General features: G+C 39.1%; 1 long non-coding RNA gene across 1 annotated transcript; it reads left to right on the top strand.

The window, feature by feature from the left end:
* The first annotated feature begins 491 nt into the window (after nucleotides 1–491).
* LOC110459284 lies at nucleotides 492–6,009 on the top strand. The gene is made up of 4 exons (XR_002463879.1): nucleotides 492–620; nucleotides 1,756–1,902; nucleotides 5,192–5,320; nucleotides 5,658–6,009. It is a non-coding gene; the product is annotated as an uncharacterized LOC110459284 (long non-coding RNA).
* The last annotated feature ends 1,401 nt before the right edge of the window (nucleotides 6,010–7,410 follow it).

The following is a 7,410-nucleotide window of genomic DNA, read 5'->3' as shown; positions in this document are numbered from 1 at the left end:
AAAAGGTGTACGAACTTACACGGTTCTGTACGGATTTACCCGCCTCCAACTTTTATTCTTCAAATAGTATAAACTGATGAATGAAGCCAGAGAGTGAAAATTAACCCGAACATTAGAGCTTTTCACTGAGGAGTCCTTTGGTTCTTACGGAAAGGTGCATAGAAGCGATGTGATTAGCGATCTTGTCCAAAGGTGTACGAACATATACGGACGCACTCTATTATACGCTGTTGTCGTTATATGATTTGGTTGTATATATGATTGAATTTTATCGTTATATTATTTAGTTTCAATATCATATTATATGCTTTCGTCATTATATGATTTAGTGTCATCGTTATATTATTCGATATTTTATCATTATACCATTCCGTCATCATATTATTCACAAACATCATGATGATTGCACAACTTCATTATATTATTGTACAACTACGTTATACCAGAGACCTAAAGTAAAGGTCCCGTTAATTTAGGTCTATGGTTATACGTTGGATACGATTCTGACAAGCGTCTCCGCGAATCCGAAGTAAACGGAACTTTTCACCGGGGCGTTTTTCTGCCACGTTACTACCGCCATTTCTGACGAAAAGTGCTACCGAAGCTGTGCATAGTCTTTTGTAAGTATAGATCTAGCAGAGACGTATATAACACAGACTTTCCTATACGTCTCTGTATAGAGATATCAATGGTGAGGGTAACTGGTAGTGGACGATTGAGACGCATGACCGTGAATGATCTCAAAAACGGCAATAGACTTGTTCAAAATAGAGAAAGCTGATTTTCTTGGCACGGTATGATATATCAAAACTGTTCATCTTGGTCTCCCCTGGCGTGTAGCAGAATATGACTTGGCTGGATGGCGGTGGCCGGCAGGCCTAGCTCAAAAACAGTTAGAGCGTCCGTCTATAGTTGTTCGGAGGTCCTGATGTAACAGCCACTTCTTACCACCCTTCCACCCACCCTCTCAGTGAAAATAACAACTAGATGATTTTTTCCCCTCTCTTTATTTTATTTGAATTGATTTTTAGGGAGGGACAAACTATTAGCAACAGATTTTCCCCCTGATATTGATTCTTAAGGAGGGGGAACAACTGTCTGGTTGGTTCTCTACCCCCTTAATTGGCATTGATTTGTGGGTGGAGAGGGGAGGGAGCAGGAGGGTTATTTGCAGGCAGATTCTTTCCCCCATGGAATTGATTTTAAAAAAAGGGGGAACTATTGGTTGGCTGATTCTTCCCCCCTCTCTTCATTAGTAACATGGGGGAAAACTATTGGCTAGTTGATTCTCTCCCCCTCCCCCCTGTATTAGTAAACAGGGGAAAATACTGAGGGAGCCGCCCCACAAAACAATAAGTTTACTAACAATCCAATAATTGTCTCCCTTTATATACCAATACTAGGGTGGTGTGTGTGTGTAACTAACATAACTAATGGTCTCCCCTTTTAACCAATAAAGAGAGGGATTCGGCAGTGGGAGGAGTAACTAATATAACCAATGGTCTCCCTTATTAACTTATACTAGGGGGGGGGGGGGGGGGGGGAGTAACTAATATAACCAATGGTCTCCATTATTAACTAATACTGTGGGGGATGGGGGTATAATATAACCAATAGTCTCCCCTATTAACCAATACTGATGGGGGAAAGAATCAGCCAGAAATTACTTCCCCCGTAAGCCCAATAATGTACAGAATTTGTTTGTAAAAATAAAAATTTCATGTCAAAGCAAAATAAGTATTCTCACTTTTGTAGGGGCTGTCGATGTCAGTAATGGCACTACCACATGGAAACAAATTGACAGATATTAGATTATGTCAACAAACGCCTCATTACAAACCCTTGGTTTGGAGACAATTGGTGACCGTATATGCTTCCAAGAAGCACTCAAGAGGTACAAAGGTAAGGTGTCCATTGTCCAAATGTAAACCAGATTAACACTGGTGTTTTAAGTAAAGGTATATTCCGCACAAGTTTGACTTTCAGAAAATTTCTGTCTGTTCTGTACCTTTTGAGAACCCTTTTTAATGAATTTTCAAAGTATTATCTGACAGAATCAAAATATCTCTCATGCAGTCAGTTTGGACAAGTGAAATTGGTGGGAATATCCCTGGTCAATTTAAAATTAGACCGCCTAAATATAGCTTATTTATCATATAATGATTTTGAAAACGAGCCAACACACACAGCAGTGACAAGTTGTATTTATCCTGAAAAGGAAATACTACACACATATTTATGTGTGTCTCAAACTTTAGCTCGATCGATTGAGAATCAGACTAGCAAGCCAGAGGTCCTGGGTTCGATTCCTAGCGGGTACATTGAAATCAATATACCCGATAATTAATAATGGCCTCTTATATGTCACAAATAGATACGATAATGATATGCACGAAAATTGCTTGTTGCTACATAATAAGGGGTCAAATCTAATGTTTTCAATGTAAATACTGGAACAACCCAAATTGGGGAATCTCAACTGAATGCTTACTGGATCATAGATTTATGCAGTTGACTTGGTAAATACACCGTGTACGCTGTTCACTTATAATTTCTGCTTGGAATGCAATTTTATTGCTTCGTTAGGCATATTTCCTGTTGATTCTTAAATGTACAAAAATATTTCATACTGTTCAGCTGGTGACCTCCTTATAGTCCGAAGGCACTATCGGTCCCAAGGTCCCATAGTCCGAAACTCTGCTGTATGACCTCATTTAGAAAATTTAAGTTGCCTCGATATATATATATATATATATCGTTCATATACTTAACTGTGCTATACTTCTCTGGTNATCGGTCCCAAGGTCCCATAGTCCGAAACTCTGCTGTATGACCTCAATTAGAAAATTTAACCTGTCGTTAAGTTGCCTCGATATATATATATATATATATATATATCGTTCATATACTTAACTGTGCTATATTTCTCTGGCGGAAGTAACTTTATCAGAAGAAATCGTAAACAAGAGGCCCAGAGGGCCTGTATCGCTCACCTGAATATGTTTAAAATAATTGGTATGAAGTAAAGATATAGCACTCCATGGTAGGTGCTGTAAGTACATATGAAATTTCAGAAAGATCCATCCAGTACTTGAGATATAGCGAGAACAAACTTTAAACAGAGCCCCATCCCTATGCCCCTAGGGGGGTCATACCCTCCGTTTATACAAAATTGAGAGCCCTTGGCCCAAGGATGCTTCAGACTAAATAAGGATAAAATCCTTTAATCCCGATGGTTGAAGAAGGATTTTAAAGGTTTTACCTCTATTTCCTATTTGGTCCCGCTCTTCTGGCCCCTGGGAGACCACACCCACTGCTTATACAAAATTGAGTCCCCTTGGCCCAATGATGCTCCAGACTAAATTAGGATATAATCCCTTAATCCCTTGGTAGAAGAAGGATTTTAAAGGTTTTACTTCTATTTCCCCTTTTGGGCCCCGCCTCTCAGGTGCCAGGGGGGGCCCTATCCACCGTTTATACAAAATTGGTTTCCCTTTACCCAAAGATGCTCCACACCAAATATGGACCAAATCCTTTCATTCCTACAGAAGAAGAAGGATTATAAAGAAAAAAATGCTATGTTTCCCCTACTGGGCCCCGCCCCTCAGGCCCCTGGGGGGTAAGACCCATGGTTTATGCAAAATTGGTACCCCTTCACCCAAGGATGCTTCAGACTAAATATGGAATAAATCCTGTCATTCCTACAGAAGAAGAATGATTTTTAAGAATTTGCTATATTTCCCATATAGGGCCCTGCCCCTCAGCCCCCAAGGGGGCCAGACCCACCATTTCTACAAAATTGGTTTCCCTTAACCCAAGGATGCTCGACACCAAATATGGACCAAATCCTTTCATTCCTACAGAAGAACGAGAATTATAAAGAAAAAAATGCTATGTTTCCCCTGCTGGGCCCCGCCCCTCAGGCCCCTGGGGGGTAAGCCCCATGGTTTATGCAAAATTGGTTCCCCTTCACCCAAGGATGCTTCAGACTAAATATGTAATAAATCCTGTCATTCCTACAGAAGAAGAATGATTTTTAAGAATTTGCTATATTTCCCATATAGGGCCCTGCCCCTCAGCCCCCAAGGGGGCCAGAGCCACCATTTATACAAAATTGGTTTCCCTTAACCCAAGGATGCTCAACACCAAATATGGACCATTCCTACAGAAGTAGAAGGATTTTAAAGAAAAATTTGCTACGCCCCTCAGGCCCTTAGGGGGCCAAACACACGGTTTATACAAAACTGAGTCCCCTTGGCCCAAGGATGCTCCAGACTTAATAAGGATAAAATTCCTTAATCCCTATGGTAGAAGAAGGATTTTGAAGGTTTTACCTCTCTTTCCCCTATTGGGCCCCGCCCCTCTGCCCCAAGGGGGGCCACACCCACCATTTATACAAAATTGAGTCCCCTTGGCCTAAGGATGCTCCAGACCAAATTTAGTCAAAATCTACTTGGCTGTTCATGACTAGTAGCGTTTTAAAGGAAAAGTTGACGGACGGACGACGGACGCTGTGGTATGGCATAAGCTCACCATGGTCCTTCGGACCAGGTGAGCTAAAAATCATCAACTTAATTACAATAAGTGAGGGGGGGGGGGTTACGAGTAATGAGTAGTCTGCATAACCAGGTTTGTGATAGCACAGGATCTCGACAGTTGGTTACAGTCTTGGTTTATTTGGGCCTATCCCGATATACAAAAGCAAATGGATCGAACTTAAGAAGTATGAAAACTGATTTATATTTTTGTTTAATTTTATTAGAAAGAGGCCTAATAAGATATTCGGTAAGACCTTATATTTAATAGCCCACCTGACTGTCCAATGAGCTAGAGATTAAACAAATTCTGATTCATACCCGGAGGCCCAGGGTCATGATATTGGACAAGTAGCCTACTGGAATGATTGACCTGGACCTACTTTCAAGGTCACAGGGGTCAAATGTGTTAAAATTTTGTTAACAACTTCTGAATAACTGAGAGTCAGTGCCCCCGACTCACACTCACAGGGTCATGATATTGGAACTGGAGTATGCTGGAATAAAGGGGCACCAAGTTTGTTAAAAGATATGACATTGACCTACTTGAAAGGTTACATGGCATGAAAATGAAAGTCTCGATCAGGAGTATATGATACACCTAACAAAGTTTATATATAAAAAGGTAGGTTTATTTGTCTCTATTTATGTTTCAGGTCTTAGCATCCTGCAGAATTGTACTTTACCTAACTTCATTCCACATGATATATTGAATGAAATGTTCTCTGATGAGAATCAAGTTCTCGCTGTATTCAAAATTTGAGGATGAGCTTGGAATTTATCAGGTAATTTTTAGTAAAATGGTAAAACTGATTAAATATTTTTAGACCACATCATTGGATTCTGAGCTGTTCAAATAGCTCATCATCAGTGATCCATCTGTGTGTATTAATCACTGTCTAAAGAAATACTTAATGAATTATTGTACGTTTGATTTTAGGACTGATCAGAATGGCCGACAGACAGCCCTCTTGTTTTAATTCATACATATAACTACAATAAGGTTTGTATCCCTTATAATCTGTTTAAAACAGAAATCATATACAAGTTATGGTTATATTTCTTTTAAAAATGCTACTTCTAATGCTCAACTGTACATATTATATATATATGTCTTTGTAGATTGGTAATCGTGTCCCTGCATTTATCTTCCTTCTGAGACCAGCCAACAGAAAGCTTACAGTAAGTTGACACTTTATTTGAAGCTGAAGTTTTCAGAGACAGGTTCCAACAGCAGGATCCTAGAGGGAGCAGTATACTCAGCCTTTATGAGATATGTTCGTGAAGTTGCCAGTGAGTTATATCATTGTTGGATGTGGAAGCAAGACTTATATGGTGTCACTTTTGATTTGACTTCAAAGTTTTGAATTTATAGATCCATTGCTCAAAAATACTTGTCCAACCTTAACCAAACTTGGTATATATAGTTATTTCAATTTCAACACACCATCATTTCTTGAATACCATAACACATTATGTTCCAGTGACTCTGGAAAATGGGGATTCTGGGAAACTGGACTTTTTAGCCCACCATACCCACCATCTGATGATGGTGGGCTATTCAAATCGTCTGTCTGTCATCCGTCCGTGAACAATCCTTGTTATCGCTATTTCTTGAGAAGTACTGGCAGGATATTTCTCAAATGTCACATGTAGTCTGGTTCCCCTTAGTCCCTAGGTGTGCCCATTCAACAGGCAGCCATCTTGGATTTTGACAGTTGAAGATTGTTATCGCTATTTCTTGAGAAGTACTGGAAGGCTGTTTCTCAAACTTCACATGTAGGTTCCCTTTAGTCCCAAGTTGTGTCCATTTAATTTGAATTCTGTTCGGGGAAAACAAAATGGCCGACAGGCGGCCATCTTGGATTTTGTCAGTTGAAGTTTGTTATCGCTATGTCACAGAAAGTTCATCTTAGATCTTTCTTTGATTTCATATGAAGGATTTTCTTGTTATCAAATTATTAACGGGAAATTTAAAGATGAAAGAACGGAAAAGTAGAGAAAGGGATCAGTTCTACATGAAACCAATGAAGATCATTCAAAGGTGGGCGCCAAGATCTCTCTGGGATCTCTTGTTAAGGTGAACTTTGAGATGCAATGCATCAATATTTATGCATGTCTATAACGTAAATAAGGTGCTCGCATACTTCAATTACTTTATTAACATTGAATTTTGTTTGCATCAAAACTCACTTTAAAGTTTTGGGGTTAGTTTTTGGAAGGTTTTCAAGTCCATCAGTATACATCCCATACCCTATAGGGTATATATATTAAATCGTTAGAGGTCTATGTATGATAGAATGACAGCTAAATTGTATTTGCTTCGCAGTCTGTCTGTCTTTAAACAATTCTTGTTATTGCTCTTTCTTGAAAAGTACTGAATGGATCATTTTCAAATTTCATTGTAAGTTACCCTAGGTCAGTAGTTGTGTTTATTTTAATTTTGGAACTAATTGTGAAAAATAAAAAAGCCAACAGGTGACCATTATCACTATTCCTTTAGAAGTATTGGGTGGCTCATTCTCAAATTATATAGGATCCATGTGGTCCCTAAGGTTCGGATCCAATTTTGGAATTAATCTGAGAATCATCAAGAAGTAATGGATGGATTACGTAACCTTTGATCATCCAGTATGAATATTGAAGTGACNCCTGTGGGACTCCCATTTCCTGTTTAGACGTTTCAGAGAAAGTTGGTCAAGGTCATTTAAACTAACTTTGTAGCCCTTTATCTCAGCATGCTACTGGCCAAATATCATTACCCTGGGCATTTTGGTTATTCAGAAGAAGTTGTTGAAATTTTTTAAACATATTTGACCCCTGTGACCTTGAATATGGGTGAAGGTCATTTATTTGAACAAACTTTGTAGCCCTT

This window comes from Mizuhopecten yessoensis, unplaced genomic scaffold, assembly GCF_002113885.1.
Source record: "Mizuhopecten yessoensis strain PY_sf001 unplaced genomic scaffold, ASM211388v2 scaffold10007, whole genome shotgun sequence".
Taxonomy (NCBI): domain Eukaryota; kingdom Metazoa; phylum Mollusca; class Bivalvia; order Pectinida; family Pectinidae; genus Mizuhopecten; species Mizuhopecten yessoensis.
Note: the sequence above shows the minus strand (reverse complement) of the source record. Positions and strands in the feature narration are given on the sequence as shown.